The sequence below is a fragment of the Bufo gargarizans genome, chromosome 6 (assembly GCF_014858855.1).
Source record: "Bufo gargarizans isolate SCDJY-AF-19 chromosome 6, ASM1485885v1, whole genome shotgun sequence".
In the NCBI taxonomy this organism is placed as follows: Eukaryota; Metazoa; Chordata; class Amphibia; order Anura; family Bufonidae; genus Bufo; species Bufo gargarizans.
Window position 1 is genome coordinate 112,547,488 of NC_058085.1, and position 24,590 is coordinate 112,572,077.

Genomic DNA, 24,590 nt, shown 5'->3' on the forward strand with positions numbered 1-24,590 from the left:
ACCACAGACATTTAACATATTCCCAGATAGCTCAAGTCTGAGTACATATCATTAGGTGAATGGCACTCAGACCACACGAATACAATTAAACTAGCCATCTGGGTGCCCTCACATAATAAAATACAGTTCCAAAGACAGATTTTAAGCTGTGCGGCCGGCCTGTGTTCTTTAAAGTTAGTATAGGCCATAATCCTGAGGCAGGAGGCTAGCAACCAGCCCCCTCCAAAACACCGTGGCGAGGTTGGTTTCGTCACAGCATGGATCCAGTTTCACTTTTGACTGAACGCTTTCAGGGTCTTTCATTGGAGGTAGCTGATCTCCGTAAGACTCTTTCTCAGTTTCTAGTGACCGGTTCAGCTTGCGTTCATGGAGTTTGTTCTGAGCCTAAGATCTCGCTCCCGGATACGTTCTCCGGGGGTAGTGAGAATTTTGTGTGTTTTAGAGAGGCTTGCAAACTCCATTTTCGCCTTCTTCCCCATTCCTCTGGTGATGAGGAACGGAGGGTGGGGATCATTATATCGCTGCTCAGGGGTAACGCTCAGTCTTGGGCCTTTTCGCTGCCGGTGGGGGCACGGCCCCTCCGTTCAGTGGATGAATTCTTTTTAGCCCTGGGTCAGATATATGATGATCCGGATCGTATTGCTTTGGCTGAGTCTAGACTACGTCTCTTATGCCAGGGTAAACAATCCGCAGAGATATACTGCTCAGAATTTCGGAGATGGGCAGCTGATACTGGTTGGAATGATGCTGCACTCCGAAGTCAATTTTGCCATGGTCTTTCAGAGGGATTGAAAGATGCATTTGCCTTTCATGAGAGGCCTATCTCCTTGGACTCTGCTATGTCTCAGGCCGTTCGTATTGACAGGCGTCTTAGAGAGAGAGGAGAGAGCACTCCTTCCTGTCATACTCAATCCCAGGACAGTGCAGCGGTCTCATTCTGTGCGCAGGGGTCTCAGTCGCTGTCAGTCCCTTCTGAGCAGGAGCCCATGCAGCTGGGGTTGATTGCCTCTGACAATAGAAGATTCAGCCCGCATGGGAAAGTTTGTTTTTGTTGTGGAGGTATAAATCATTTGGCAAATGTTTGTCCCTCTAGGAGATTCAGGCAGTTTTTTGGGAGTAATAAAGAAACAAAAAGGAAAAAATCTTTTAAAAATGTTCCATCTGTTACTATTGGCAGGGTTGAGGCGGAGATTGAAGGTTTTCCGTTTGCTTGTAGTTCCCGTTTTGTCCTGCCTGCCAGGGTGGCGCTAGAGAACAAGAACATTTTTTGTGAGATTTTTGTAGATAGTGGAGCAGCTGTCAATCTCATTGATAATCAATTTGCGATAACTCATGGTTTCCAGGTATGCACTTTGGGAAAGGATATTCCTGTTTTTGCTATTGATTCCGCTCCACTTTCTCAAAAATCATTAAAGGGCATAGTTCACAATATCCGTTTAATTGTGAGTGATGCTCATGTTGAGGATGTGTCATGTTTTGTCCTTAGCGGATTACCTACTCCTCTTGTGTTGGGGCTACCCTGGCTCACTAAACATAACCCCACCATTGATTGGCAAGCGAGGCAAATAAATGGTTGGAGTGACTTTTGCAGAGAGAATTGCCTCACGACATCTGTTTCTGAGGTTTCTACTAAGACTGTACCACCTTTTCTCTCTGAATTTTCGGATGTCTTCTCTGAGAGTGGAGTTCAGGATTTGCCCCCGCACAGGGAGTACGATTGCCCTATTAATCTCATCCCAGGCGCCAAGCTGCCTAAATCTCGTTTATACAATCTTTCCCAACCTGAAAGGGTCGCTATGCGTGCTTATATCTCTGAGAGTCTGAGAAAAGGACACATACGACCCTCGAAGTCACCTGTTGCTGCTGGTTTTTTCTTTGTTAAGAAAAAAGATGGTTCTTTAAGACCTTGTCTGGATTTCAGGGAGCTGAACAGTATCACTATTCGTGACCCTTATCCGCTTCCTCTGATCCAGGACCTGTTTAACCAGATTGTTGGGGCTAAAGTCTTTTCCAAATTAGATCTAAGAGGGGCATACAACCTGGTCAGGGTCAGAGAAGGAGACAAATGGAAGACGGCCTTCAATACCCCTGAGGGCCATTTTGAGAATTTGGTTATGCCTTTTGGTTTGATGAATGCCCCAGCCGTTTTTCAGCATTTCGTGAACAGCATTTTTTATCATTTAATGGAAAATTTGTATTAGTGTATTTGGATGACATTTTGATTTTTTCTCCTGATTTCAAAACTCATAAGGAACACTTACGTCAGGTCTTGCTCATCCTGCGGGAGAATAAATTATACGCGAAACTGGAAAAATGTGTGTTTGCGGTTCCAGAAATTCAATTTCTGGGGTTTCTTCTCTCCGCTTCTGGTTTTCGCATGGACCCCGAGAAGGTCCGCGCTGTGCTAGAGTGGGAGCTTCCTGAGAATCAGAAGGCGCTGATGCGTTTTTTGGGCTTTGCCAATTATTACAGGAAGTTTATTTTGAATTATTCTTCTGTTGTTAAACCACTCACTGATATGACCAGAAAGGGGTAGATTTTTCGTCCTGGTCGGTAGAGGCGCGTAAGGCCTTTTCTAATATCAAGGAGAGTTTTGCTTCCGCTCCCATCTTGTTACAACCTGATATTTCACTACCCTTCATAGTTGAGGTTGATGCTTCTGAGGTGGGTGTGGGTGCGGTCTTGTCTCAGGGTTCCTCTCCTGCCAAATGGCGACCGTGTGCCTTTTTCTCGAAGAAACTCTCCTCCGCAGAGAGAAATTACGATGTGGGAGATAGGGAGTTGTTGGCCATCAAATTGGCTTTTGAGGAATGGCGCCATTGGCTAGAGGGAGCCAGACACCCTATTACCGTGTTTACTGACCATAAAAATCTGGCCTACTTGGAGTCAGCCAAGCGTCTGAACCCGAGACAGGCCAGATGGTCTTTGTTCTTTTCAAGGTTTAATTTTGTTGTCACGTTCCGCCCTGGGGTTAAGAATGTGAAGGCAGATGCCCTGTCACGTTGTTTCCCGGGAGGTGGGAATTTTGAAGACCCGGGTCCCATTTTGGCTGAAGGTGTGGTGGTCTCTGCTCTTTTTCCTGAATTGGAGGCAGAGGTGCAGGTAGCCCAGTCAGAGGCTCCTGATCTTTGTCCTCCTGGGAGGTTGTTTGTGCCTCTCGCTTTAAGACACAAGATTTTTAAGGAACACCACGATACTGTCCTTGCTGGGCACACGGGGGCAAGAGCCACAGTGGATCTCATCGCTCGGAGATTCTGGTGGCCTGCGCTTCGTAAGTCGGTTGAGGGTTTTGTGGCTGCTTGCGAGACTTGCGCTCATGCCAAAGTCCCTCATTCACGGCCATCAGGTCCTCTCCTTCCCTTACCCATTCCTTCCCGTCCTTGGACACATCTGTCCATGGACTTCATAACGGACCTGCCTCATTCCTCGGGGAAGACTGTGATTCTGGTGGTGATGGACCATTTTAGCAAAATGGTGCATTTCATCCCTTTTCCTGGTTTGCCCAATGCTAAGACGCTGGCGCAGGCATTTATTGATCACATTGTCAAATTGCATGGTATTCCTTCAGACATAGTCTCTGATAGGGGCACGCAGTTTTTTTCCAGATTCTGGAAGGCTTTCTGTTCTCACTTGGGGGTTCGGTTGTCATTCTCTTCTGCTTTCCACCCGCAGTCGAATGGCCAGACAGAGCGCGTCAATCAGAATCTGGAGACATATCTGCGCTGTTTTGTGGCGGAGAATCAGGAGGATTGGTGTTCTTTTTTGTCCCTTGCTGAGTTTGCTTTAAATAACCGTCGTCAGGAGTCCTCTGATAAGTCACCATTTTTTGGTGCATATGGGTTTCATCCGCAGTTTGGGACTTTCTCAGGAGAGGGGTCTTCTGGTTTACCTGATGAGGACAGATTCTCCTCGTCGTTGTCTTCTATTTGGCAAAAGATTCAGGATAATCTAAAGAGCATGAGTGAGAGATATAAGCGTGTGGCAGATAAGAGACGTGTGCCTGGTCCGGACCTGAATGTTGGTGATCTGGTGTGGTTGTCTACCAAGAATATCAAATTGAAGGTTCCCTCCTGGAAGTTGGGTCCTAAGTTTATTGGGCCTTACAAAATCCTGTCTGTCATCAATCCTGTTGCCTACCGTCTTGATCTTCCTCAGACTTGGAAGATCCATAATGTTTTTCATAAGTCCTTATTGAAACCTTATGTTCCACCCATTGTACCCTCTCCTTTGCCTCCTCCTCCGATTATGGTTGATGGGAATCTTGAATTTCAGGTCTCTAGGATTGTGGATTCTCGTCTTGTCCGCGGTTCTCTCCAGTACCTCGTTCATTGGGAGGGTTATGGTCCTGAGGAGAGGATGTGGGTCCCAGTGACGGACATTAAGGCCACTAGTCTCATCAGGGCTTTCCATAGGTCCCAGCCTGAGAAGGTGGGCTCTGAGTGTCCGGAGTCCACTCGTAGAGGGAGGGGTACTGTCACAACCAGACAGCTGAGAAGCTCTGACAGAAGCCTTTCAAAACCTCCTCCTTGAGTTTTCTTTGTTTTGAATTTCAGTTCCTCATCTCGTTAGCCTCTCTCAGCTGTCTTGTAGTTGGACTGATTGCATCCCTTTAAATTCCTCCCCATAATGCATTAGTGTGCGGCTTATACAACTTCCTGGAGTGTGTGTGCATGCTGATCCTATTTTCCAGCCTTCTACAAGATAAGTGCTGTACATTTATTTGTGATTTTCTGTTTGCTGGATCCCAGGTGACCCTGACTCCCTCCGTGTCTAGTGTAGGGAGCCGGTGGTCGTGTCCCCTCACTATTGTAGGGTGTTCAGGTGGTATATAGTCGAGGTACGTGGATATGCGATCATCCACCATTGGGATTTTCGCATAGGCTGAGCAGACAGGGAGAGTGCCAGGTCTGATGCAGGGGTCTCCCTTTTGTTCCTTAGTTTTGGATCCAGTGAGTCATATATTCATTTTGCATTGTCTTGTTTCCTGTACACCTTCCGTGACATTATAAGCCGCCAAAACCGTCTCAAGCATGGATCCGGTTTCAATTTTGACTGAACGTTTCCAGGGTCTTTCATTGGAGGTAGCTGATCTCCGTAAGACTCTTTCTCCGTTTCTAGTGACCGGTTCAGCTTGCGTTCATGGAGTTTGTTCTGAGCCTAAGATCTCGCTCCCGGATACGCTCTCCGGGGGTAGTGAGAATTTTGTGCGTTTCAGAGAGGCTTGCAAACTCCATTTTCGCCTTCTTCCCCATTCCTCTGGTGATGAGGAACGGAGGGTGGGGATCATTATATCGCTGCTCAGGGGTAACGCTCAGCCGTGGGCCTTTTCGCCGCCAGTGGGGGCACGGCCCCTCCGTTCAGTGGATGATTTCTTTTTAGCCCTGGGTCAGATATATGATGATCCGGATCGTGTTGCTTTGGCTGAGTCTAGACTACGTCTGTTATGCCAGGGTAAACAATCCGCAGAGATATACTGCTCAGAATTTCGGAGATGGGCAGCTGATACTGGTTGGAATGATGCTGCACTCCGAAGTCAATTTTGCCATGGTCTTTCAGAGGGATTGAAAGATGCATTTGCCTTTCATGAGAGGCCTATCTCCTTGGACTCTGCTATGTCTCAGGCCGTTCGTATTGACAGGCGTCTTAGAGAGAGAGGAGAGATCTCTCCTTCCTGTCATACTCAGTCCCAGGACAGTGTAGCGGTCTCATTCTATGCGCAGGGGTCTCAGTCGCTGTCAGCCCCTTCTGAGCAGGAGCCCATGCAGCTGGGGTTGATTGCCTCTGACAATAGAAGATTCAGCCCGCATGGAAAGGTTTGTGTTTGTTGTGGAGGTATAAATCATTTGGCAAATGTTTGTCCCTCTAGGAGATTCAGGCAGTTTTCTGGGAGTAATAAAGAAACAAAAAGGAAAAAATCGGGGGGGCGTGGCCGGCGGCGCATGGAGCAAGACGCACACTAGCTGAGCTCCGGTGCCATTAAGCCTATATAGCGGCTCATAGCAATTTTTTAGAGACATCTGGTGTTCTAAACATCGAAGAAGAAGGAGACAGCGTGGGGGAAGGATGGTGAAGCCTAAAAAGAAGCCGGCATCTTCTAAACTCACCGAGTTCTTCCCGGTAAGCGGCAGTCAAGATGGCGCAGATGGAAGCGTGGCCCTGCGCACCGCGGCTGAGCTTACTCACATGAGCCCGGCAACCTCTTCCTCGCTACAGGCGAGCATCGGGTCACCTGCGATTCGGCTGAATACAGCACAGAATGAATCCATCGGCACACAGAATGCAGGTAATGCAGCCTTGATCACTGGAGCTGGGGGACAGCAGCACAACGTGTGGCAGGCCCAGAGCGGGAGCCCAGAGGCACAGAGCAGGTCAGCCCTGATGAAATATCAGGAGGAACACCTTTTATTGTCTGGGGCTAGAAGTGGGGATAATCCCCTTACTGAATCAATGCTTATTATACTGATGGGGGATCTGAGGAAGTCCCTACAAGCGGACATTAAAGAAATGCTAGTGCCTTTACAGAGAGAGATAATGGCTGTGGGTCACAGAACGTCCCATTTAGAGAACAAAATGGCGGAGTTTGCCAGAGCGCACAATGATCTTGTGGATACACAGAACGAAAAAGAAGAAGCGCTAAAGTTTTTGAGAGCGAAAGTAATTGATTTAGAGGACTGTTCCCGTAGAAACAATATCCGATTTTGCGGTATTCCAGAGACGGTTAAGCAAGAAGAACTACACGTTTTTCTAACGGATCTGTTTGTGGCCTTACTACCAGACTGTGTCGCAATCTGAGCTATATATTGATAGGGCTCATAGGATCTCCAAGCCCAAAAGTCTTCCAGCTGAGGTGCCAAGAGATGTTTTGGCGCAGGATCACTTTTTACCATGTAAAGGAAAGAATAATGGCGGCTGCCAGAGAAAACCCTAACTTACCTGAGAGATTTCAAGAGGTATCCCTGTATACAGATCTGTCAGCTACTCTTGCAAAGAGGAGAGAATTCCAAGAAGCGGCCAAAACTCTTCGCCATCATGGCGTTCAATACAGATGGGGGTTCCTGGCAAAACTGCTTATCTCATATAGAGGCAGGAAATTTGTGGCGTCAACAGTGGATGAAGCTGTGTCTTTGCTGGACAATTGGAATCTGTCACCAACCAGTTCTCAAAGGTCCAAGGCTCCTTCACCGGCGAAGTTGGATGGCGAATGGTCTGAAGTGACAAGAGGACGTGCTCCGGATACTTGAAGGGGTTCTATGCAGTGGTAGAGGACTTAACTTCTTTAATTCCAACTACGCAGATACTGTGTCACAGTTAGGCTTATACGGCCGTAGGTGGTTATTACATCCCCTCTAGGACGTAATGTTGTTGATGTCCAGATATGGAACAGTTGAGGTTTATTTGTTTACTTTTTTTGTATTTTTTATGTACCATGGTCCAGGTCTATGTACGCACAATAAGCAGGCACACTGCACTCAAGGCTTACTGGAAGTTATCGGGAATTTGGAATTGGGGCTCATTTTGTTTAGCTTCATTTTGTTTAGCTTCTATTACTACTGTCAAAATGGTGATTAAGTTTACTACCATTAATGCAAGGGGGCTTAACAGTCCTTTTAAAAGGTCTCAGCTGTGGAAAAATGCGTTAATGGATAACTCAGATGTCCTGTGTGTGCAGGAGACGCACTTGGATACAGCTGACGCATATAGACTTAAACACAAAAAATATCCGCATGTCTTCTCATCCACTATGAAGGATAAGATAAAGAGAGGAGTTTCAATAGCCATAAGGGACTCTGTGGCATTTAAGTTGGTTGACTCCAGAATAGATACGGGGGGGGGGGGCAGTATATTATCTTAATATGTGAGATAAATAATATCCCATTTACATTAGTTGCACTTTATGCGCCAAATAAGGGGCCTTTGAAATTCGTCCGCAAACTGTTCAGCATCATTTCAGGTCTTAAATTAGGTTCCTTATTAGTCATGGGGGATTTTAACTCACTGATGTGGCCAGCGTTAGATTCTTCAGCTGCTGAGAAGCAAGATGCGCCTTCCCAGCTATTCTCGGCTACGCAACAGGAGGGCTTAGTAGATGTCTGGCGGGCCAAACATGTAGATGAACGTGACTACAGCTTCTTTTCCCAGAGGCATAAAACATATTCTAGAATTGATCCCATTCTATCTGATCTAAACATTCTGCCTAAAGTAATCTCTTGCGATATAGGTTATATTAGCTGGTCTGACCATGCCCCAGTTCATATTACACTGATGGAGCAATTCAGGTCAGGTACTCGCACTTCATGGCGTTTAAATGAGAGGATTCTGCATTTATCAAAATATATTGAAGGGTCACATAGATCAATCAAAGAATTTTTTACCTATAATGACACAGGGGAAGTTAAAATTAGTTCAGTTTGGTGCGCTCATAAAGCCTTTGCTAGGGGACACTTTCTTGGTTTGGCAGCCAATGATAAAAGAGAAAGAGAGGCACATAGAGCGCGGCTAGTTAACTCTATCATTAAAATTAGCTCCCTAAATAAAAGTGTGTTTTGCGCAGCGCGTGAGCAAGAACTAAAAGAGCTGCGGCAAGAGTTACATGTCCTGGATCTACATAAGTATGATCTGGCGATCAGGCGGATGAATGCTCAGTATTATGGTAGGGATAATAAGGCGGGTTCTTTATTGGCTTCTAGGCTTAAAAAGAGGCAATGTAAAATGAAACTTCCGTATATACTAAGCAATAATGGTACAAAAATTTTTGACCCTCAATTGATAGCTGATGAAATGGCTTTATTCTACTCATCACTTTATAATTTAAAACTAAACGATGCAATGGTTAAGCCCACCATGGAAAGAATTGATAGATTCTTAGAGGGGGTAAAACTACCGGCAATATCCCAATCTCACCTAGAGGATCTTCAGGCAGAAATTACTGAAGAGGAAATACAAAGTGCCATTAGAGGTTTAAAACCTAATAAGGCTCCTGGGCCAGATGGCCTTACTAATAGTTATTATAAGGAATTTAAGGAATATATTGTACCCTCACTTAGGAAACTTTTCAATGAGGTGAGGACGGGGGGGGACTTCCCGGCTGAAATGTTGGAAGCCACTATCATTACATTGCCAAAACCTGGGAAGTCACCAGATAAACCAGAGAACTTTCATCCAATCTCGCTGCTGAATACAGACTTAAAATTGTATGCAAAGATTCTAGCGGTGAGATTGGCGGAGGTTCTTCCTAGCTTGGTCCATAAAGACCAAGTGGGATTTATAAAGGGAAGGCAATCAGCGGATGGCACTAGGAGGTTCATAGACCTAATTGAACTGGTGGAGCAGCGTCGTACACCTTCTCTGCTCCTATCTTTGAATGCGGAGAAGGCGTTCGACAGGGTTCATTGGGGTTATCTAGATAAGATCTTAGATAAATTTGGTATTGTGGGAGTGGCGAAAACAGCAATATTGGCCATGTACTCTAAACCATCGGCTAAAGTTCTGGCTTCTGGTTTCATGTCTAAAGGGTTTCCCATCACAAATGGTACACAACAAGGGTGCCCGTTATCACCCCTTATCTTTACCTTGGTCATGGAGCCACTGGCGGAATATATTCGGGGGGCGGGTAATGTACTGGGAGTCCGAGTTGGAGAAAAAGAACATAAAATAGGCTTATTTGCGGATGACGTTATCATAGCATTAACTGATCCGGTTAACTCTTTAGTAGCAGCTCTATCCATCTTAGAGGAATTTAGCACTATTTCGTACTATAAGCTCAATGCTAGTAAATCAGTAGTGTTGAATATGGGATTGACACCCGGTGATCAGGCATCTATAGCATCAGAATTCCCGTTTAAATGGGCAACAGAAAGTATTACGTACTTGGGGGTGGAATTGGCCTTCCCTTTTAAAAAGCTATTTAAAGTAAACTATGAACCGCTGATAGATATAATAAATGAGGACATCAAAACATATGCATGCAATGAAATATCGTGGGTAGGTCGGATAGCTACAATAAAAATGATGGTGCTGCCGAAAATGTTATACAGGTCCTTCTAAAAAAATTAGCATATTGTGATAAAGTTCATTATTTCCTGTAATGTACTGATAAACATTAGACTTTCATATATTTTAGATTCATTACACACCAACTGAAGTAGTTCAAGCCTTTTATTGTTTTAATATTGATGATTTTGGCATACAGCTCATGAAAACCCAAATTTCCTATCTCAAAAAATTAGCATATTTAATCCGAACAATAAAAGAAAAGTGTTTTTAATACAAAAAAAGTCAACCTTCAAATACTTATGTTCAGTTATGCACTCAATACTTGGTCGGGAATCCTTTTGCAGAAATGACTGCTTCAATGCGGCGTGGCATGGAGGCAATCAGCCTGTGGCACTGCTGAGGTGTTATGGAGGCCCAGGATGCTTCGATAGCGGCCTTAAGCTCATCCAGAGTGTTGGGTCTTGCGTCTCTCAACTTTCTCTTCCCAATATCCCACAGATTCTCTATGGGGTTCAGGTCAGGAGAGTTGGCAGGCCAATTGAGCACAGTAATACCATGGTCATTAAACCATTTACCAGTGGTTTTGGCACTGTGAGCAGGTGCCAGGTCGTGCTGAAAAATGAAATCTTCATTTCCATAAAGCTTTTCATCAGATGGAAGCATGAAGTGCTCCAAAATCTCCTGATAGCTAGCTGCATTGACCCTGCCCTTTATAAAACACCATGGAACAACATCAGCAGCTGACATGGCACCCCAGACCATCACTGACTGTGGGTACTTGACACTGGACTTCATGGCATTTTGGCATTTCCCTCTCCCCAGTCTTCCTCCAGACTCTGGCACCTTGATTTCCGAATGACATGCAACAGTCCAGTGCTGCTTCTCTGTAGCCCAGGTCAGGCCCTTCTGCCGCTGTTTCTGGTTCAAAAGTGGCTTGACCTGGGGAATGCGGCACCTGTAGCCCATTTCCTGCACACGCCTGTACACGGTGGCTCTGGATGTTTCTACTCCAGACTCAGTCCACTGCTTCCGCAGGTCCCCCAAGGTCTGGAATCGGTCCTTCTCCACAATCTTCCTCAGGGTCCGGTCACCTCTTCTCGTTGTGCAGCGTTTTCTGCCACACTTTTTCCTTCCCACAGACTTCCCACTGAGGTGCCTTGATACAGCACTCTGGGAACAGCCTATTCGTTCAGAAATTTCTTTCTGTGTCTTACCCTCTTGCTTGAGGGTGTCAATGATGGCCTTCTGGACAGCAGTCAGGTCGGCAGTCTTACCCATGATTGCGGTTTAGAGTAATGAACCAGGCTGGGAGTTTTTAAAAGCCTCAGGAATCTTTTGCAGGTGTTTAGAGTTAATTAGTTGATTCAGATGATTAGGTTAATAGCTCGTTTAGAGAACCTTTTCATGATATGCTAATTTTTTTAGATAGGAATTTGGGGTTTTCATGAGCTGTATGCCAAAATCATCAATATTAAAACAATAAAAGGCTTGAACTACTTTAGTTGGTGTGTAATGAATCTAAAATATATGAAAGTCTAATGTTTATCAGTACATTACAGAAAATAATGAACTTTATCACAATATGCAATTTTTTTAGAAGGACCTGTATATGTTTAGAAATGTTCCAATTTCGATGTCCAAAAAGTACATCGCGAAAATGCAAGCTCTGCTGCTGCGTTTTGTGTGGAAAAATGCTAGACATAGAGTAGCGGCTACTACCCTCTATAAATCTATTGCAAAGGGAGGTCTCAGTTTTCCGAATTTATTACATTATCACTATGCAGCGCTTTTGACCCCCATAAGGCAAAGAATGTTGGATCCGAATCCTCCATTGTGGGCGCAGATAGAGGCAAATATGTCGGCTGAAAAGAATATTAGGGTAGCTCTACAATGTCCATATATTGATCCAGCAGGTAGTGAAACACAGTCAACACTGGTTAAATCAGGGTTAGCGTTGTGGAAGAATGTAATTCTTCCCAAAAAATTAGTTCATATGAAAAGGTCAGATATTCCAGTTGGAAGCTACAGAGCAGATGATACCGGATATATCCTTTACCTCATGGATACAGAAAGGGATTAAGACAGTAAGAGAGGTGTGGATAGATTCAGGGATGGTGCAATTTTCCGATTTATCAAGTAAGTTTGGGATCTCCAACAAAGAGTTTTATAAGTATTTGAGGCTGAGATCACTATTGAACTCTTTACCAGAGGAAGTAGGTGATCCTGACTCTTTATTTGCATCATTTTTCTTCGGCGCTAGCAACAGGGAGAAGGGTATCTCTAAGTTTTATAGGCTACTCCTGGAAGCTTATAACAAAGAGGTTGTAACAGGGTTAGATAAATGGGCCAAAGATTTGGGCCTGCCTACGGATCAAATTGCATGGGAACATATATTCTCGCTGGCCCAGAAACACTCTAAATGTTCGTATCATTTGGAGGCTACTAGGAAACTAATTTACAGATGGTACATGACTCCAGAAAGGTTGTCTTTGATATATCCTGAAGTATTAAACGTGTGTTGGAGATGTGGGAAGTTTGGGGGGGATATGATGCACATTTTCTGGGAATGCGCAAACCTGAAATCCTTTTGGAAGGAAGTGGCTAAAATGCTTACCGTATTTCCTGACTTAACTCTCCCCTTTACTCCAGATTTGATTTTATTGCTTAATGGGTTGCAGTTAGTGCAGAAGGCATACCGAACGATTGTCTTTCATGTATTGACGGCTGCTAAAATCCTCATAGCTAAATATTGGAAATCTGATAAAGTTCCCTGCATCACAGAGGTAATCAACCGTGTCAGCTTTCATTGTGAAATGGAAGGCACCTTGGCATCTTGTCAGGGTAGGTTTAAACATTACCTGAATAATTGGGGGGTTTGGAAAGAAAAGTTTCCCACTGTCAACGGATAGAGGGGAGAGTTGAGGGGATTTCTTTGGGAGTAGGTGTTCTTGACATGTCAATATGGGGGTGTCAAATTAGCTAGTGCAAACGGAATACGGCGCTCTTTCTCACTATGAGACCTATGTTTAACTAGAGAGCCTACTGATTAAAAACATCATGCGTACATAAGGTGTATTAGTGTGGTGGATATGATTTTGGACCATGGGCAGGTTGTTGTTGTTGTTACCTGTCTATATTTGTTTTTCCCCTATGTCCCTTCCCTTATCCCCCCCCCTGTCCTGATGCGGGCAATTAATGGATGTGATACCAAGATTCTCAGTAATATCACAACTATGGTATGTCTGATCAAGCTGCTATTACTAAATGCCTGTACTATTTTGTTGATTAACTCAATAAAAATATTGTGAAAGAAAAAAGAAGGAAAAAATCTTTTAAAAATGTTCCATCTGTTACTATTGGCAGGGTTGAGGCGGAAATTTAAGGTTTTCCGTTTGCTTGTAGTTCCCGTTTTGTCCTGCCTGCCAGGGTGGCGCTAGAGAGCAAGAACATTTTTTGTGAGATTTTTGTAGATAGTGGAGCAGCTGTCAATCTCATTGATAATCATTTTGCGATAGCTCATGGTTTCCAGGTGTGCACTTTGGGAAAGGATATTCCTGTTTTTGCTATTGATTCCGCTCCACTTTCTCAGAAATCATTAAAGAGCATAGTTCACAATATTCGTTTAATTGTGAGTGATGCTCATGTTGAGGATGTGTCATGATTACCTACTCCTCTTGTGTTGGGGCTACCCTGGCTCACTAAACATAACCCCACCATTGATTGGCAAGTGAGGCAAATAAATGGTTGGAGTGACTTTTGCAGAGAGAATTGCCTCACGACATCTGTTTCTGAGGTTTCTACCAAGACTGTACCATCTTTTCTCTCTGAATTTTCGGATGTCTTCTCTGAGAGTGGAGTTCAGGATTGGCCCCCGCACAGGGAGTACGATTGCCCTATTAATCTCATCCCAGGCGCCAAGCTGCCTAAATCTCGTTTATACAACCTCTCCCAACCTGAAAGGGTCGCTATGCGTGCTTATATCTCTGAGAGTCTGAGAAAAGGACACATACGACCCTCGAAGTCACCTGCTGCTGCTGGTTTTTTCTTTGTTAAGAAAAAAGATGGTTCTTTAAGACCTTGTCTGGATTTCAGGGAGCTGAACAGTATCACTATTCGTGACCCTTATCCGCTTCCTCTGATCCTGGACCTGTTTAACCAGATTGTTGGGGCTAAAGTCTTTTCCAAATTAGATCTAAGAGGGGCATACAACCTGGTCAGGGTCAGAGAAGGAGACGAATGGAAGACGGCCTTCAATACCCCTGAGGGCCATTTTGAGAATTCAGTTATGCCTTTTGGTTTGATGAATGCCCCAGCCGTTTTTCAGCATTTCGTGAACAGCATTTTTTATCATTTAATGGGAAAATTTGTATTAGTGTATTTGGATGACATTTTGATTTTTTTCTCCTGATTTCAAAGGCCCTCATAAGGAACACTTACGTCAGGTCTTGCTCATCCTGCGGGAGAATAAATTATACGCGAAACTGGAAAAATGTGTGTTTGCGGTTCCAGAAATTCAATTTCTGGGGTTTCTTCTCTCCGCTTCTGGTTTTCGCATGGACCCCGAGAAGGTCCGCGCTGTGCTTGAGTGGGAGCTTCCTGAGAATCAGAAGGCGCTGATGCGTTTTTTGGGCTTTGCCAGTTATTACAGGAAGTTTATTTTGAATTATTCCTCTATTGTTAAACCACTCACTGATATGACCAGAAAGGGGGTAGATTTTTCTTCCTGGTCGGTAGAGGCGCGTAAGGCCTTTTCTAATATCAAGGAGAGTTTTGCTTCCGCTCCCATCTTGGTACAACCTGATATTTCTCTACCCTTCATAGTTGAGGTTGATGCTTCTGAGGTGGGTGTGGGTGCGGTCTTGTCTCAGGGTTCCTCTCCTGCCAAATGGCGACCGTGTGCCTTTTTCTCGAAGAAACTCTCCTCCGCAGAGAGAAATTACGATGTGGGAGATAGGGAATTGTTGGCCATCAAGTTGGCTTTTGAGGAATGGCGCCATTGGCTAGAGGGAGCCAGACACCCTATTACCGTGTTTACTGACCATAAAAATCTGGCCTACTTGGAGTCAGCCAAGCGTCTGAACCCGAGACAGGCCAGATGGTCTTTGTTCTTTTCAAGGTTTAATTAAACCCTGGGGTTAAGAATGTGAAGGCAGATGCCCTGTCACGTTGTTTTCCGGGAGGTGGGAATTTTGAAGATCCGGGTCCCATTTTGGCTGAAGGTGTGGTGGTCTCTGCTCTTTTTCCTGAATTGGAGGCAGAGGTGCAGGCAGCCCAGTCAGAGGCTCCTGATCTTTGTCCTCTTGGGAGGTTGTTTGTGCCTCTCGCTTTAAGACACAAGATTTTTAAGGAACACCACGATACGGTCCTTGCTGGGCACCCGGGGGCAAGAGCTACAGTGGATCTCATCGCTCGGAGATTCTGGTGGCCTGCACTTCGTAAGTCAGTTGAGGGTTTTGTGGCAGCCTGCGAGACTTGCGCTTGTGCCAAAGTCCCTCATTCACGGCCATCAGGTCCTCTCCTTCCCTTACCCATTCCTTCTCGTCCTTGGACACATCTGTCCATGGACTTCATAACGGACCTGTCTCGTTCCTCGGGGAAGACTGTGATTCTGGTGGTGGTGGACCGTTTAAGCAAAATGGTGCATTTCATCCCTTTTCCTGGTTTGCCCAATGCTAAGACGCTTGCGCAGGCATTTATTGATCACATTGTCAAATTGCATGGTATTCCTTCAGACATAGTCTCTGATAGGGGCACGCAGTTTGTTTCCAGATTCTGGAAGGCTTTCTGTTCTCGCTTGGGGGTTCGGTTGTCATTCTCTTCTGCTTTCCACCCGCAGTCGAATGGCCAGACAGAGCGCGTCAATCAGAATCTGGAGACATATCTGCGCTGTTTTGTGGCGGAGAATCAGGAGGATTGGTGTTCTTTTTTGTCCCCTTGCTGAGTTTGCTTTAAATAACCGTCGTCAGGAGTCCTCTGATAAGTCACCATTTTTTGGTGCATATGGGTTTCATCCGCAGTTTGGGACTGTCTCGGGAGAGGGGACTTCTGGTTTACCTGATGAGGATAGATTCTCCTCGTCGTTGTCTTCTATTTGTCAAAAGATTCAGGATAATCTAAAGAGCATGAGTGAGAGATATAAGCGTGTGGCAGATAAGAGACGTGTGCCTGGTCCGGACCTGAATGTTGGTGATCTGGTGTGGTTGTCTACCAAGAATATCAAATTGAAGGTTCCCTCCTGGAAGTTGGGTCCTAAGTTTATTGGGCCTTACAAAATCCTGTCTGTCATCAATCCTGTTGCCTACCGTCTTGATTTTCCTCAGACTTGGAAGATCCATAATATTTTTCATAAGTCCTTATTGAAACCTTATGTTCCACCCATTGTACCCTCGCCTTTGCCTCCTCCTCCGATTATGGTTGATGGGAATCTTGAATTTCAGGTCTCTAGGATTGTGGATTCTCGTCTTGTCCGCGGTTCTCTGATCCTATTTCCCAGTCTTCTACAAGATAAGTGCTGTACATTTATTTGTGATTTTCTGTTTGCTGGATCCCAGGTGACCCTGACTCCCTCCGTGTCTAGTGTAGGGAGCCGGTGGTCGTGTCCCCTCACTATTGTAGGGTGTTAAGGTGGTATATAGTCGAGGTACGTGGATATGCGATCATCCACCATTGGGATTTTCGCATAGGCTGAGCAGACAGGGAGAGTGCCAGGTCTTATGCAGGGGTCTCCCTTTTGTTCCTTAGTTTTGGATCCAGTGAGTCATATATTCATTTTGCATTGTCTTGTTTCCTGTACACCTTCCGTGACACGGAGTCCAACAGAGCCCTGACGGAGCAGTCATTTATCACCAGGGTACACATCTGCGGCTCAGTCTCTAGTCCTTGGGAGGCTGCGCACACACTGGCACCACATACAGTGACTGTCTCCGGCCCCCGGCACACTCCATGGGCTCTGAGGTCAGAGGGCAATAGGCAGCAACATGTCCCCACTCACGGCACCTCCAGCACTGGGGCGCCCCAGGTCTCCTAGGTGAGAAGACCTCTCTGGGTCTGAACTGCCCGGGAGACTCAGCCTTATGCCCACGCTCAACCTCTAGAGCCTTATTCCCTCTTGCACCCTTCCATACACCCCCAACAGTCAGAACTCTCTTACCCACAGAGGACACGGATCGGGCACTCCAGGGAGGTGTTGGTGCGGTAGGGACATCACAGAGGTATTCCTCAGTCGACAGGAACCTTTCCACCAGGTTTACGAGCTGATCCGCAGTTTTGGGGTCTCCATGTCCGACCCACCATTGCAGCTCCGCTGGGAGGGCTCTGAAGTAGTGATCCACCATTACTTTCTCCACAATCTGGTCTGGTGTAGAAGTCTGAGGTTCCGCCGTACAAGATGGAGTAACATCTGAGATCGGGCAGGCTTGTCCCTGGTGTAGCTCCACGTGTGGACCCTCCAGGCACGAACTGCTGGTGTAACGCCCAAACGAGCCAGGATCTCCATTTTTAATTTGACATAGTCCCGGACATCCTGCTCCCTGAGGTCATAGTAGGCCTTTTGTGGTTCGCCGGACAAAAAGGGAGCAAGGACCTCTGCCCACTCTGCTACTGGCAGCCTTTCTCTTTCCGCCACCCTTTCAAATACGGTCAGGTAGGCCTCGATATCATCATCAAGTGTCAGTTTTTGTAAAGCCCGCTGCACAGCCCTCCTCACATTTAAAGTCTCTGGGGGGCTTACCTCCACACAGGGCCGTTTCTATGGGCGGGCGGGACGGGCGGCCGCCCGGGGCGCTGTCAGAAGGGGGGCGCCGGCAGGGGCGCCCTCTTGTCGTTTCTCGGCCGTGCGCCCTGGCTCCCTCCCTCTGACATCTTGCCTGACCTGCACCCGAGTGCCGAGTCCTCTCACTCTTCAGACAGTGCAGGCGTCACTTACTGACGTCACGCACCTGCTCCTCCCACTAGGCGGCGCAGGCGCGTGACATACAGTGAGTGAGTGAGCGCCGCACTGCCTGCCTGTTACCGCCCGCCTGAGCCCCTGAGCAGTGCTGATGCCTGCTGTGAGGCGAGTGATGGTCTGGGGGGGCATTAATTACAATGGGGGGGCATTAATTACAATGGGAGGGCATTAATTACAATGGGGGGCATTTATTACAATGGGGGGCATTCATTACAATTGGGGGGGCCACTGTCACCTTGGGGGACATTAAGTTTAATAAGGATCACTATGGACATTATTTAGAATAGAGGCTGCTGTTGGTGTCATTACTCATTATAACTGTATAGTGTCTGATAGGCCTAGTCCTGAGCTGAGTTATATTACCCTGCCCATGCCCTGTATAATAATGTACCCATCCCTGATACCCCTTAGTTATATTACCCCGCTGGAGTAATATAACTAAGGGGTATCAGGGTACAACATTATACAGGGCAGGGTAATATAACTCAGGACTAGGCCTATCAGACATTATACAGTTATAATGACATCCACAGCAGCCTCCATTCTAAATAATGTCCATAGTGATCCTTATTAAAAATAATGTCCCCCCACAGGCAGGCAGTGCGGGCGGCGGCGCTCACTCACTGTACCTCACGCACTGCGTGACGTACAGTGAGTGAGGTGAGCACCGCCGCCCGCACTACCTGCCTGTTACCACCCGCCCGGAGCAGTGCTGAGAAAGAAGCCTGCTGTGAGTGCGAGCCTGAGTCTACGGGACAGTGGGTCACTGGGTGCGTCACTGTGACCGTCCGTGCAATTGCAACACGCCAGACCTGCAGGGTTGCAATTGCAGTCACGGTTATGGGCAATCGAGGGTTGCTCACTGTATTGGAGAACCCTGGGCAGGCATGTGGCAGTGAAGGAGAGGTAGACACGGTTCCTCTGGGGCACACTCTGTATGTAGGGACCAGGCCTGATGGTGGATGAGGTGCCCTGGATGTTACGGGTATTTTGAGTGCCTGGGGCAAGGTCCCTTTAAGGTTCGTGACGCCAGTGCCTTTGACGGCGGCACACCGATTGATAGTTGGAATAAGTGAGGTACACAGGTAGTATAGTGAACCAAACGTTGCTTTACTAAACAGTCCAACTTTGTACATCAGATGGTGACACAGTCTCTTAGTTCACAGATTCACAAGTAGGCTTACTCCACAAAATGGCAGGTATTAATTATGCAAGATACTCAGAGGGTAAATCCACAATGCACTCAGAATCAGGTTGTACCTTTCCTCAGAAATAGCGTACACTGTTCCTTCTAGAACTCCTGTTTGGCTTTCTATCCCAAGGCCCGGATGCCTAAATGGTGGCTTAAATCCATGGTAACTATATCTTCCTCTGGTATTAATTAAATCCTTGCTTTACTTTCTACTGCATCTACCCATCAGGGTTACTTATCTTTCCCTGTGATGTCCTTACTTGTCTGGTGAATGACTGTGCGTTTCTCCCAGGAGGTTCTGTCCTGCTACTGGGGTGACTTCAGAGCTAACTAAGGCTCTCTTGGCTTCAGGCAGGCTAGGTCTCCTCACTAGCCTCCTGGTCATAGCTAGCAGCCAGGGCTATCAAGCTGCATGTCAGGAGGAGGCCCTCTAACCTCTGTCTTCTCAGACTCCTGACTCTGCACACCCACTCCCTGTCTGGGCCTGGACATTTATACTAGGGGCTCCCTATCTCCCTCTAGTGTCTGGGATGTCTAACTACACCCAACTAGGCCTGCTATTGCATCATACAGGGGAACATTGCATATAAAAACACATTAAAACATACATTAAATGCACAATTAAATATAACATTTCTGTCCCTTGTGAGTAGGAGTAACGCGCACACCAGTTGACCCTTGTGTAGTGCCCACCCCTACCTAGTGGGACACTACATACCCCCACGCTATAACGTTGCCCGTCCTCGGCGCAACATGGAGGGGCCCTGCCCAGCTGGATACTGCACCTGTAATAGAAAAATAATGCAAAGCAGGAAAATACATCTACATTTGCGAAAAATACATTATATGTATATATCAGGCAGTTCCACTGGCTTAGGAACAAGTAACGGTGAAAAGGGGCGTCGTTCTCTTCTCTCAGGATAGTGTGAGGGAACAGGGGCGCTGACCTGGCACAGCGTAACAATAAATACCAGGATAGTCCATAATAATACTTTCAAGTGCAAATTGTCCATAATAGAACAGTTGTAGTCCATAGAAAATGTAAAAACATTAAATAACAATTCTTGGAGGCTCAAAGAACAAACATGAGTCCGTGCCCAGGTTCCTTTCTTGTAAAATTATTCAGTAAAAGTGACAGATAAGCAAGGGCAGAAGTACAAGATCACAGAGGCTCGCATCTGGTGGAGTCCATCTCTGGGCACATTTCTTTAAAGTAGTAGCAAAATCTCAGAGGCTCTGGTACATTAGAGTCTATCCCTGGGCGCAATCCTTGGAATTTAAGTTGCATAATAAAATGGCAGCACATAAAATAGTCCACATTATTTAAATGGCATATATAAAACAAGTGCTGCAATACCCTTAATCAACCTGAAAAGGGGGTGAAAGGGTTAAAGGTGCAACATATGAAAATAGGCACAACTTGGTTTTCACTCTGAGAAAGCAGGAGGTCCTGTAAACAAGATGGCCTTGCTGCGCGTGGTATTTCAGTGGTTTGCCGCCTCCACTGAGCCGTGGGTAACTGGCAGCAGCAACAGAGGGCCAAAACAACGAAGGACTCCTGTCCTGAAAGGGCTAAATCCTCTTTGATAGGGTCCCTTAGCAAAATAAATCAACTCAAGGGCCTAGCAGGCCAATTCACAGGGGCATGTCATATCCACTTAGCATCTCAGTGGTGATCCCTGGCTCCATTTGTATATTGGGCCTGTACTGAGGATCAACAGACGGATGTGCCCACAACACAGTATTGGGGGGCAACTGCAGCATGAATGGACCCCTAATAGGTATAGGCCCCATAGGCCTAGGGGTTATCAAAGTTGCTGACCGCACCGGTGCAGGCATGACAATAGTGGGCTGCTGCACTGGCCTGGGTACCGCTGCTGCAAGCGGTCCGGTGGGTTCCTGGACGACTGGCTCTGTGCGCCGGTGCACAGCGTAGGAAGACCTCACCGCAGGTGCCGATACTAAGGAGGGCCGGCTGGAAGGGACAGGTACTCTCACCTGAGACCCGGAGACGTCTGAGTCCTTAAGTCCTTTTTCTTTCAGGTCAGGTGGAGTCTGGATCCTGGTGGAGGCAATCTGGCGCAGCTCCCGTAGTTTCATCTCCAGCCGCACGATCTGGTCGTCCAGGCTTTCGGAGTCGGGATCGCTGTCCTCCGCTGTCGACGTCGGCACTTGGAAGGTGGGTGGCACGTCCTGCGCAGTCGCTGCAGGCTCAGGTGAGGCATCCGCTTTTCTTCCTCTTCGGATATTCTCCAGGGCAGCACGGAATCTCTCGGCATCTCGAAGTTCACGGACAGTCTTCTCCCTGCGAGGCAGCTCAGGTGAGGGCCATGGGCTTACCCTCCTCTCCACCACTGTTGGTTGCCAAAAGACATTCGGGCCAATGAAGGAGCCCCGTTCTTGAAAGGCATGATGGGCCGGTTCTGGAGAGCACACAGGTTTGCGCTCGCAGCCAGGGTGGTCCTCATCAAGATCCCAATCCTCCGATTTCTTTTTAGGACTGGGACACGGCAGTGGCGTAGGGGCCTCGCAGGCCCTCAGCAGGGGTGAACTCGACCTCCTCTCCCTCGCGGAGGTTATGCAAATGCTCTGGGAGGTAACTCCGCTTGACGGACCTCCGATTAACATATAAGTCTCTGCCAGTAAGATAGTCCTTGATAAAACCGAAGCCTCGGTCCTTGTCAAAGGCCACAACCAACCCCATTCTCCTTTCCAGGCGGGGTTGGGTGTCAGTGTGGCACTCATGAACGGTCTTTGCCAGTTCTTCATAATAGATTTTTGTCTTGGTCGTTTTCTTTATTGCGGCCTACCGGATCTCTGCCATCAACGCTGACCACTTAAACGAGGGCTGGAAAAAGTCTCTCCAAGAGCCATAGTAGGTCTCCGGTTGCGTCCTCGGTGGCGGGCAGGCGGGTCTCTCCGGTCCCGGAGAGTAGGCCGGTGGAGCGTCCTCTTGCTCTACACCAACAATGTTCATTGTCAACAGATCAGGCGCAGACATCTCAGCAGAGCAGTCCTCACTCCTCAACATGCTCGATCCTTCTCTGGAGAGCAACAGGGTGGCGCCAACAATTTCAGACAGATCCTCCCATTGCACTGGGAGGCCACCCCCCAGGTACTCCAGTATGGGGAGGCGGAGTCCATTTCTGCAGACATGAAAATGTCCAGACAGGGCGGTGGCGCCAGCATATAGCCTTCCCGCACTTTTCAGCAGAAGGCGCCAATTTTTACCGCCAATTCAGTATGAAATCCAATCAAGCTAAGCGGCCATCTTTGTGCAAAATCATGTTCTATTCACTGACAGCAAGCGGTGGCTTAAATAAGCAGAAAACAGTCCATACAATGCAATTTTCACACCGCAATTACTACAGTTCACTTTGGCCCAGCAATTTTCAATAAAACAATTAGGGCTTGTCACTTTAAGGCAATTTACAGCACACAGTTTTTGTATCCGCAATGGCGCAGGAATGTTCGCATCCTGTTCGTGACGCCAATTTAGGCAACACGCCAGACCTGCAGGGTATAGCGAAGTGAGGTCACGATTATGGGCAATCGAGGGTTGCTCACTGTATTGGAGAACCCTGGGCAGGCATGTGGCAGTGAAGGAGAGGTAGACACGGTTCCTCTGGGGCACACTCTGTATGTAGGGACCAGGCCTGATGGTGGATGAGGTGCCCTGGATGTTACGGGTATTTTGAGTGCCTGGGGCAAGGTCCCTTTAAGGTTCGTGACGCCAGTGCCTTTGACAGTGGCACACCGGTTGATAGTTGGAATAAGTGAGGTACACAGGTAGTATAGTGAACCAAACTTTGCTTTACTAAACAGTCCAACTTTGTACATCAGATGGTGACACAGTCTCTTAGTTCACAGATTCACAAGTAGGCTTACTCCACAAAATGGCAGGTATTAATTATGCAAGATACTCAGAGGGTAAATCCACAATGCACTCAGAATCAGGTTGTACCTTTCCTCAGAAATAGCATACACTGTTCCTTCTAGAACTCCTGTCTGGCTTTCTATCCCAAGGCCCAGATGCCTAAATGGTGGCTTAAATCCTTGGTAACTATATCTTCCTCTGGTATTAATTAAATCCTTGCTTTACTTTCTACTGCATCTACCCATCAGGGTTACTTATCTTTCCCTGTGATGTCCTTACTTGTCTGGTGAATGACTGTGCGTTTCTCCCAGGAGGTTCTGTCCTGCTACTGGGGTGACTTCAGAGCTAACTAAGGCTCTCTTGGCTTCAGGCAGGCTAGGTCTCCTCACTAGCCTCCTGGTCATAGCTAGCAGCCAGGGCTATCAAGCTGCATGTCAGGAGGAGGCCCTCTAACCTCTGTCTTCTCAGACTCCTGACTCTGCACACCCACTCCCTGTCTGGGCCTGGACATTTATACTAGGGGCTCCCTATCTCCCTCTAGTGTCTGGGATGTCTAACTACACCCAACTAGGCCTGCTATTGCATCATACAGGGGAACATTGCATATAAAAACACATTAAAACATACATTAAATGCACAATTAAATATAACATTTCTGTCCCTTGTGAGTAGGAGTAACGCGCACACCAGTTGACCCTTGTGTAGTGCCCACCCCTACCTAGTGGGACACTGCACAATGTGGTTCCACATTTTTTACAATGGGGAGACACTTATTTCATCGAGCAGTTGTGAGGGGGGGGGGAGTTTTTTTGACACTCGCCCTGAGAGAAATTTTACCTAGAAACTGCATTGCCTCCATACACGGGGTTGGAGCTACAACAGTCTCTCTCAATATAGCAATCTGCTCCACCAGTAAACGATTGGTTTCCTGCTGTCGGGCCTGGGCCTCCTCGTGTCTCTTTTTATCCTCAGCATGTCTTTTTCTTTCCTCCAGATTGGCCTGTAAAAACATCTTCATCATTTCCTCCATGGTATTCGGTGAACTTTGCAAAGCTGCAGCAGCTTTCACCCAGGACATTAAATCAACGGTCACGCCGTTGCCCTTAGCAACCTGCAATTGCCTTTTCAGCAGGAACGCTTGCCCGCATCCGACACCAATTGTAAGGGGTTACACTCTCAGGTAGGGCGGCGATGACAGATTCTCTTGCAGACCACAGGGTTAAAGTCCAAATCTTGCTTTATTTATCACACTTCGACAATACAGGCACCCCAGTTATAATTCACTGGGTAAGCTGAAGGTCTAGCACCACAAAACATAAACCAAAATAAACACCTGCCCGTCTGGGCTCTGGCTAATACAGTGAAGTTCCTAACTCACCTATTGAACACAGTTCATACAGAGAACTCGGCTTCTCTAGCCAGCAGGGCAGCCAGCTTCCCAGACTTTCTCCAGGCCTCACTCTCCTAGACTGACAACCTGGACTATGCTTTATTTCCCCTTGATGATCCCAGCTGGCTTCAGCTGGGATCCCTCAGGCTAGGGAAAAACCTGTTCCGGAATGGGGTGGACTGGGGAGGTC

General features: G+C 46.9%; 1 pseudogene; it reads left to right on the forward strand.

Annotated features, from left to right (window-relative positions):
- Nucleotides 1–1,766: 1,766 nt before the first annotated feature.
- On the forward strand, nt 1,767–6,792 carry LOC122942010 (annotated as a pseudogene).
- Nucleotides 6,793–24,590: the final 17,798 nt, after the last annotated feature.